General features: G+C 42.1%; 1 non-coding gene across 1 annotated transcript; it reads right to left on the bottom strand.

Annotated features, from left to right (window-relative positions):
• Window positions 1-231: 231 nt before the first annotated feature.
• Window positions 232-305, bottom strand: Trnat-ugu (transfer RNA threonine (anticodon UGU)). Its single transcript has one exon. It is a non-coding gene; the product is annotated as a tRNA-Thr (tRNA).
• Between the last annotated feature and the right edge of the window lie 10231 nt (window positions 306-10536).

The following is a 10536-nucleotide window of genomic DNA, read 5'->3' as shown; positions in this document are numbered from 1 at the left end:
GCAGTGAACTACAGCCAGTCAGAAGGAATGACTTTGCACTGTGCAACCATGTTCCAGGTACTGGCACATCTGTGTACATATACTATGATGGTATTTGTTCTTTTGGACATGTCCAAAAGATCATATTCTATTGGTGACCATGCAGCTCGTTAGAATGAAATTACAATGAAATGAACACCCTTAGCTGCTTACAGGCGTTGACATACGTCAATGGGGACAGATGAAAATGTGTGCCCCGACCGGGACTCGAACCCGGGATCTCCTGCTTACATGGCAGATGCTCTATCCATCTGAGCCACCGAGGACACAGAGGATAGTGCGACTGCAGGGATTTATCTCTGGCACGCCTCCCACGAAACCCACATTCTCAACGTATTGTCCCGCACTACGGTCATAGGACTATTCTAGTTGCCTCAATGTTCCACACAGCAATGAATCCTGTCTCACTCTACTGACAATGACTGCTGCCAGATTTCACATCTCTGATTGTGCACATGAATGTCATCTTTTCACTAACTCAGATTCTGATGAGTATTCTATGAGGCTTCCACCCGCCCATCTCACTTCTGATGAACCATTTCCTGGCAGACATCAACTTGCTGCTGCTTGATTGCTCATTGATAACAGATGAACCTACAACATTGCAGCTGTATTAAGCTGAATTACTTCTCTCCTTGTTCGTACATCACATCACATCACTGTACTTCGACATGGGCTGTTGTATCTGAAGACCTTTTGCACTGGCCCCCACCTGCTACATTGACTATTGAAGACAAACAGCAGGAAGACAATAGTACAACTGTTGACAAACTTAAGCAGTGTGCCTCCTCAACTGATGAGTTCTTAGTGATTCAGCAACACTAGGCCAGCTGCTGTGTGGCATTTGACACACTCTGTACAGAGATTGTGTTGCTCCCACAACATAATAATGACACACTCACAGCTCTCACCATAGCATGTGAGTAGCTCACTGTCTAGACACACAACCATCGTGATGACAAGTGTGACAATGTATATGTGACCCCAGTCCCTGCGACTGTTAATTACTACCAGATGTCTGACCACACCCATTCTCTGGTCCACTCAGCATCTGTGCTGTCACTGATCATGGACATGCAACAAAACACACATGACAGTACAACGTGTTTCTCCTGGCCACCTTGCTCGTCTGCTGTTGGCATCTCTGGGCACGTCTCTCTGGCTCAACAGCATGATGTCACCACATCACTTCTGCATGACTCAGCAGAAAACAGTTAAATCATGAAAATTACCAAGTAAGCAGCAACTAGTCGCAAAATCATGTTTTCTTTATTTGCTTTCGCAAATCAATTTCAACTGATTAACAGCCATCATTGGTGCTACAAATACAAGAATAAATAACAGTGACCAAATGAATAAATGTAAATAAAGCAACGTAAAACCAATTAAATGTATACAGACACATTAAACCATTTAAGATGCACATACAAATTTACCTTTCAATGAATGTGTGCCCAGAGTAGTAACACTGCCTTAAGCAGATGTCAAACATACAGTGATACATCAAGAATTGACTATGACAACGAGAAACATAAGGGGGCGCTGTAAGGCAAACCCGCCCTCTATGCGAAAAAATACAGCTAAAATAAAAATGAAAAGAAGAATTGATATACAAAGTGAGGTAAAATATAATGATAAAATACTGAAATATTTACAAAAAATGGATATATTGACAAAGACTTTGTCAACCACATAGTACAGTTATATACGCCAAAAAGCGATTGTACAAATTAGTAAAAGGGAACAAACATAGGTGAGAAGCGCAACATAGAAAAAATTTAAAAAACTTAGAAAATTTTTCAAAAATTATTTATCATATTATCAAAGTGCAAAAGTTAATCATAATGCCAAAATGTAAAACGGTGTTGACATCCATACAGTGTATAGTTAATGATATTCAGGAAGATTGGATTTTTTTGGCAGATGGCGCCACATTGCTGAATGCACATGTAAAGTAAACTAAGTTGAGTTAAGAAAATTACGGACATGAACAAAACAAATATATTAAAGAAACAAGACCAAATGCAGAAATAAAGTGCTAGAACACTTCATACATGGGAAAATTAACACAGGCTCGATAGGATGAACTGAGAACTCGTAGGGGCTCTGACCGTGTGCTCATAAAACACATGAAGACGGAATTGAGCACCTTCCTCCATGACCATCGTGTGGATGTTTTACTGGTCACAGAAACACACCTCAAACTGGCAGACGATTTCCACCTTCGCAACATGGTGTGTTACCGCTCGACCGCTTTGGTAGAGGCACAGCTGTGTTCCTCAACAAAGCTCTTGTCCATACCCAAGAGATTCTTCAGCCAATGGAACACATAGAGGCCACAGCGGTTACCATCTCCACACGCCGTGGTGCCATTACCTTTGCAGCAGCGTATTTGAGCCCAAACAAGCCACTGTTGGAAGCAGACCTCCGCACATTGTCATCCTTCGACAGGCTCATCCTTGGGGCAGATCTCAATGCCAAGCACCCAGCTTGGCATTCTCGTGTCTCTAACTCCAAAGGCCGGCTCCTCCTTGACCTGGAGGATACTTTAGCACTATCGGTCTATGGCCCCCACGAACCTACCCATATCCCAGTCTGTACTAACTGCCAGCCAGACATTCTAGATGTGGCCATCTTCAAAAACATCACCGCTCAGTTTTCACTGGAAGTTCTCCATGAACTGGTCTCTGACCATGAGCCAGTACTCTTGCACCTCACCAATGCTGCCCTTTCATTTAATGTTCGTTCCACTGTGACCCTCATCAATTGGGACAACTTTGCCAGGCTACTTAATAACACCATTCGACACGACCTTGATTTGACAACACCGGCCAATATAGTCCGTGCTGTGGATTACCAAAATACAGAAACCGGTGAAACTCTCCACCTCCACTGCACCTCGGAATTTAACACGCCTGGACGACTTGCCCCCTCTGTTACGAGAGCTGAAGGTGCAAAAGAACCGCTACCGGCGGAGGTGGAAGCAGTTTCGTGACCCTCAGGACAAATGTCAAATGTGATGCCTCCAGTGCGAATTCAGCCACTGGCTTGGTGACTGGAGGTCCGAACAATGGGAGGACAGGATGTCCACTTTCCTACTCCACCAAAAATCTGACTGGGCTGTCATTCGCACCATGCAGCATTCTATGCCAGCGATTGCCCATCCTATTCGCAGAGCAGTGGGCTTGTCATATGATACCCTCCAAATTGTGGAAATGCTGGCAGATGCGTTCGAGGCCCAAAACTGCCCTCTGGTCCAAGACCTTTCTCTGAATGAACTACAGGAAGAACATGAAGTCCTGACAGCTGTTGGTGCTTTCTGCAACTGCCCACCCCAGTCTGCTCCCTTCTTACGTCCATGGCAGAAATTCAGCACATCCTTCGACGGAAATGTAGCCGGTCAGAACGTGGATTGTAGGGAATTTTAAATGAACATCTTTGCCACCATCCCCGCACACCACTCATCTTGTTCACCAAGATTTTAAACTGTTGCCTCACGTCTGGCCTTTTCCCCCCTCAGTGGAAACAAGCTAAGCTGATTGTGATCCCCAAGAGGTTCAAGGACCCTACAGTCTTCACCAACAACAGGCCCATCAGCCTCCTAAATACTATGGCGAAAGTCCTTGAATCTGTGGTCCTTCACTGACTTTCCCAACCTCTTGTGGCAGCTGGGACGATCCATCCTGAACAGTTTGGATTCACTTCGCACCTCTCTGCTGAACTTCAGGTCATACAGATCACTGAACACATCAGCAAAGGCTTCAACACTGCTAAGTCGACAGCTGCCGTTTTTCTGGACTTGCAAAACACCTACGACAAGATCTGGCAACACAACCTCACACACAAGATGCTGACACAGACCCCTATACTGGATATTTATGTCAAGATTGTGGAAGACTTCCTCCGTGGTAGGACCTTCCTAGTGGTATGTGTTCTGGCATTTGCCAATTGTCGGCAGGCACTCTGCAAAGATTGGTGCTATCTCCCATCCTTTTTAATATCTGTGTAAATGATATGCTGGTCATCCCCGAGTACCACCTTGCACAATATGCTGACGACACAGCACTATACACCACTGGCCACATTACTGATGCCTCCAGCGACAGGTGGACGCCACCATTACCTGGTGCCAGACAAACAAAGTAGCTCTCAATGCCGTCAAAACTATGGCAGTCTACTTCAAGAAACAGCGCCCAGTCCTCCGCCGCAATATTTTGATTGCAGGTGTGCAGGTGCCCTGGTCCCCAACAACCACCTATCTCAGGGTCCAGATGGACCACAAGTTGCTCTCCCATTGTCATACGGAGTATGTCACCAACAAGGGGCAAAAGATAACCAGGGCTTTGTACCCGCTTTTTCGCAGTAGGGAACTTAACCTGCATACCAAGCTCCGCATTTACCGAACAGTTATCCTGCCTGCCCTCACGTATGGATCTGCTGCATGGGCCACGATTAGTTTCACCAGGATGTGGACATTGCACGCCTGCAGAACAAGGTGCTCAGGTGGAGCCCGCACGCCCCACCACTCACAAGAATTGTCACTCTCCACGAGGGAGCGGATATCATCCCCCTAAAGACAACCATACGCAACAACGCGCGGCATCTCTATGAGAAAGTGGATGCCTTATGCCACTTTGGGACCACACTTCCACGCTGCTGGCATTGACTTCCGGTTCCCCTAACCATCCTAGAGGAATCGGATTCCGACCATGGTAACGATAGGCGTGGCACACCCACCACGGACGCATCCTTTGGCAGGACTAGCCCCCATTCTATGTCCAATACTTTCCAACCATACCTGCCCATGTTAGGCTAAATTTTTCTGCCTGACTCATGTAATGCTGTCACTGTCAGAGGGTGGTATGGGACTACAAGTCCCACTGCCACACCTCCAAAGGGAATTGCAGTGATGCAGTCACTGCTATGTGGATAAATTTACTGCCTCACCAACACATAGTTAGACCGCAATAGACCAGTGATGCTGTATTGTAATATATATATATATATATATATAAAAAGCACGATACATTTGTTGGTGCAGCCGACAAGGCGGTAAAAGCAAAATTAAAGGGCGTCAATGCAAACGTAGCCACAATAACCCATATTACTAATCTATTTATCTAATCCCCTCTCATCTTTCCTTGTCCTATCATTTCCTTTCCCATCAAGCAAATGTGCGGCAAAGAGCTCCCAAAAATAAACTCCCCACACATTCACCTGCTCATTGAGAAGCACACGCTACCTGATTTATGATGATGAAATATCTCCAAATCCTCTAGCAAATCAAGATAATTTCCCTTTTCTGCTCTATGTGCTCTATGTGCATCTCAAATCGAGGTAGTTCATGTCCACTATTTATAATGTGGGCTGCAAAATTCGACCTATCAGCCGCGTCCTTTCTGTCAATGGCGACATGTTCAGCAAATCTAGTTTCAATTTTTCGTCCAGTCTGACCTACATAACATGCTTTACATCTTGGACAAAGTATTTTGTAAGCCCCTGAATGATGTAAAATTTTTACTTTATCTACGCCATGATTTAAAATTTGTCCCAAATTATTTTTCGTTGAAAAAGCAATCTTTCCTAAACATAGCTGCAACTTTAAGACTAACTGCCCCATAGTATGGTAAAGAAATATATTTCATTGCTTCATTTTTCCCTACAATTACTTCATTTGCTCCCATGTCTTTATAATTATTGGCAAATTTTTCATAAATTTGTTGAACAAACGGAAGTGGATAATCATTAGATTTAGCTACGGAAAAAATAATATCTAACTTAGTTTTACGATCCTCTTCAGAAAGTGGAGTACAGAAAACACGATTAAATGCAAATCTGAAAAATGCCGTTTTATGCCGATTAGGGTGGGCTGAATGATAGTTTATGATACAGTCAGTATATGTATTTTTTCGAAATATGCCAAAATGAACGCTTCCGTCACTATTCCTTATGTATAGATCCAGAAAACTAATAACCCATTCCTTTCAAGTTGATATGTGAACTTTATTTTAGCATGTAAAGCGTTAAAAGAGGATACAATTTCGTGAATGTCATTTTCATTGCCAATCACAAGCAATAATGTATCATCAATGTACCTAACGTAAAAGACAATATTCTTTTCCAACTCAATATTCTCATGAAACCATCTGGTTTCAAGGTGATAGATGAACACGTCAGCTAAAAAACCAGAAATCGTGTTTCCCATACTGAGACCGTCTTTTTACACATAAATTTCGTTGTTGAACCGGAATAAATTGTATTTGAGCATAAGAGACAAAAGATCTATAAACTCGTCAATTTCATTGTCTATCAAATTACTCAGCATTAAATTACTTTTCACAATATCAATAGTCTCATCTATCGGGACATTAGTGTATAAATTCACAATATCCAGAGATAACAGTTTCATACTAGCTGTAGTGGGAATGTTTTTAACCTGCTCAATTAATTGTTTACTATTCTTCACGGAAAATTGTTTACAGAATAGAAAGTGTTTTTTAAATATGTTTAAGCATTTACTAAGACAACCGCAAATAACGTTTAATAATAGCACGATCACATCCTTCAAGAAGGCGAACACTTGATAGACCATTATGACCAAAAAATATAAAAAAGGCGAAATATGTCAGTCAGCAAAATGAAATGAAAATCACCTGACAATTGCCGGAGGTAAGGGGTTCTGAGTGGGGACAAGCTAACAAGACGACAATAAAAAGAGATAATTTCAAAACCACCAGAAAATCGAGTAATCACGTACATAAATCGAACGAAAACATACAGGAGACACACAACTGGAATTGAATTTCGCTTGGCCTACATTACAATACAATACTCCCCCCCCCCCCCCTTCCACACAGGAAACAATTACATAATCTAAATATGTGACACACGAATTTCTCAGAACAGGCAGAAGAAAAAAATTAAACGCAGAACTGGAATCGCTTATTTCGCTTGAACCAAATGAAGACAGCAATATCAGGATCCCACAATAACCATGAATAGCAATATTAAAATTTTCATCAGGCCTTCATAACTCAGACACAGACACTGATATCAATATCAACCCCTGGAAATGAAAGCCACCAAAAACAAACTTGAAAACCATCATTCCAAAGAGATTTCCCTTGCACAAACCAATTTCAATCTGATAATAAATGGAAAAGCTGATAATAACATACTTATGAACCACAGACCACTCCACAAAAGATACTTCACACACACTTAGAGGGATTAGAGCACGGTCCAATTCCAACCTTCTGCTTTCACATATCCGGGCATAGAGTCAAGGCAGCATGGAATGAACTACTCTTATCTGTCATCTGAACTAGGTTCGACTCAATGCCCAGATCCATAAAAGTCGTTGTTATTGGCAGGTCTGTCAGCCCTGTGTTCTAAATTTCACTGCCTGTGTACCATTAACTCACCCTCAAACTGAGTCATGTGTTCTTCATATTACATGAGATATAAAATTTGGTTGCAAGTAATAATACTGTATGAGCTATACATGATTCCATACGAAGATGGTTTAACTGTGCACAAGGGACGAAATTTAGAGCACAGGACTGACAACTGTGGCAACAAAAATGGCTCTAACAAGCTCTCGGGTCGAACAGAACTCGGACGACAGACTGTGACAGCTGGCAGGGCTGTTGGGACGCACCCAGTCTTCCCGGAGGCGAGGACGAACTCGCGGTAGTTGGTGGCGACGCGCTTGGCCGTCGGGGCATCGGAAGATGAGAAGAAGGCCAGCTGCATGATGGCGTCCTGGTTGTCCTTGAGCGCTGGTGCCAGCTCACGGTAGCGCGTCGCCTCGAAGGCGACGGCCATGTGCGGCGGCACCGGTGGCTTGTGGAAGCGCTCCATCTTGAGTGGGAACAGCCGCTCCAGTGCATCCATCTTGGTCCTCACCGTCGTCGGCGTCCACACTGCTGGCACCAACTCTGAGCGCGCGTACCGAGCTGCTGGGCTGTGGGCGTTCACAATGAGAACCTCCAGGGATGTGCAATGAGTCAAATACAAATACATGCAAATCGTAGAAACTTATTAACAATAAACTATGACTCCATTGATTAATGCTATTCATACCTATACCAGCTAAATTTAATCTCCAAAATTAGAAAGAAAGTAGCTACTTGAGTGGCATCACCAAAATTTCCATGTGGAAACACCCAGACTCCTGAGGCGTCACTCAAGTGACGCCATTTTCATCCATGCCACTAAAAGATGAAGTCACTTTAACTTACAAGAGGACTGTGCCCATTCATCATCACCAATTTCGTCCAAATTTATGGTACTGTATATACAGGGCTTTGGCAGAAATGAAAGTGACAAAAGTGGAAGTTCCAGATGGCCAAGCATTTAGAAAAAAGTAGCATTTTTCGCACACATCAGGCACAGCATAAGCTATTTACGTTAGTACAGGTTCCAGGCAGCAGGTGGCTCAGTGGATATAGTAAAGGATGATAATTTGAAGGTCATGGTTCGAGTTCCTATATGGAACCTTTTTTTCCATTTGTTCTTTATTTACACTACAAATATATTAATCGAGTTCCTATATGGTACCTTTTTTATTTTCAATTTTTACTTTATTTACACTACAAATATACTAAGATAATGCTTAATATATTGTAGGGGAAGACTAGCCAATCCACAGTTATATGACATGATGAAGGAGGGTTGCCATTGTGCAGTAGTAAAGTGATTTTTTTCCAAATGCTAATAGCTAGTGCAACCCTGCAATGTCTGTTTTTGTCATCATCTAAAGAATTTGATCTAAAAACTTAAAAAATGCCCCTTTGTCTTCGACAGACAAAAGAAAACACATCCAAATAAGACTGTATCAAAATACATTCTTGTATATCACAAGCTATCCTCGCCAATATTTGGCAAAATGGTGACTTACTGCTAACTGTGTGATGAGAGTAAACCATCAATGAATGTAAACCAATTTCGTTTTTCTACTGAAACTTTAAAAGAACCATGTAACTGTACAAATGCGGTGATTATAATGTGTGCATCACTTTCCCCTCTTTTTACGATATATGTTACCCCAGAAAATCTAAATCATCAACTATAAAACCCCAGCAAATCTAAGTCATTAATTCTAAAATAATAAAACAATCTATTTTTATGTATGAAGTTATCGTGTGCACTTTATAATCCCTTCATCAATATTTATTTGTGGTCCCCAGTTCTCCTTTGCCCTTTGTTTTCATGCCTTTTATCATAATATTAATACAAACAATATACTGAGCATTATTTCGGTTTATTGGCCATGTGTTGTTGTTGTGGTCTTCAGTCCTGAGACTGGTTTGATGCAGTTCTCCATGCTACTCTATCCTGTGCAAGCTTCTTCATCTGCTTAGTGTATTCATCTCTTGGTCTCCCTCTATGATTTTTACCCTCCACGCTGCCCTGGTGATCCCTTGATGCCTCAGAACATGTCCTACCAACCGATCCCTTCTTCTGGTCAAGTTGTGCCACAAACTCCTCTTCTCCCCAATCCTATTCAACACTTCCTCATTAGTTATACGATCTACCCATCTAATCTTCAGCATTCTTCTGTAGCACCACATTTCGAAAGCTTCTATTCTCTTCTTGTCCAAACTATTTATCGTCCATGTTTCACTTCCATACATGGCTACACTCCATACAAATACTTTCAGAAACGACTTCCTGACACTTAAACCTATACTCGATGTTAACAAATTTCTCTTCTTCAGAAATGCTTTCCTTGCCATTGCCAGTCTACATTTTATATCCTCTCTACTTCGACTATCATTAGTTATTTTGCTCCCCATATAGCAAAAGTCCTTTACTACTTTAAGCGTCTCATTTCCTAATCTAATTCCCTCAGCATCACCCGACTTAATTCGACTACATTCCATTATCCTCGTTTTGCTGTTGTTGATGTTCATCTTATATCCTCCTTTCAAGACACTATCCATTCCGTTCAACTGCTTTTCCATGTCCTTTACTGTCTCTGACAGAATTACAATGTCATCAGCGAACCTCAAAGTTTTTATTTCTTCTCCATGGATTTTAATACCTACTCTGAATTTTTCTTTTGTTTCCTTCACTGCTTGCTCAATATAGAGATTGAATAACATCTGGGAGAGACTACAACCCTGTCTCACTCCCTTCCCAACCACTGCTTCCCTTTCATGTCCCTCGACTCTTATAACTGCCATCTGGTTTCTGTACAAATTGTAAATAGCCTAAAGCTCCCTTTATTTTACCCCTGCCACCTTCAGAATTTGAAAGAGAGTATTCCAGTCAACATTGTCAAAAGCTTTCTCTAAGTCTACAAATGCTAGAAACGTAGGTTTGCCCTTCCTTAATCTAGCTTCTAAGATAAGTCATAGGGTCAGTATTGCCTCAAGTGTTCCAACATTTCTATGGAATCCAAACTGATCTTCCCCGAGGTCGGTTTCTACAAGTTTTTCCATTCATCTGTAAAGAATTCGCGTTAGTATTTTGCAGCTGTGACTTATTAAG

Source organism: Schistocerca gregaria, chromosome 3, assembly GCF_023897955.1.
Source record: "Schistocerca gregaria isolate iqSchGreg1 chromosome 3, iqSchGreg1.2, whole genome shotgun sequence".
Taxonomy (NCBI): domain Eukaryota; kingdom Metazoa; phylum Arthropoda; class Insecta; order Orthoptera; family Acrididae; genus Schistocerca; species Schistocerca gregaria.
This window is presented reverse-complemented; position numbering and strand designations above follow the sequence as displayed.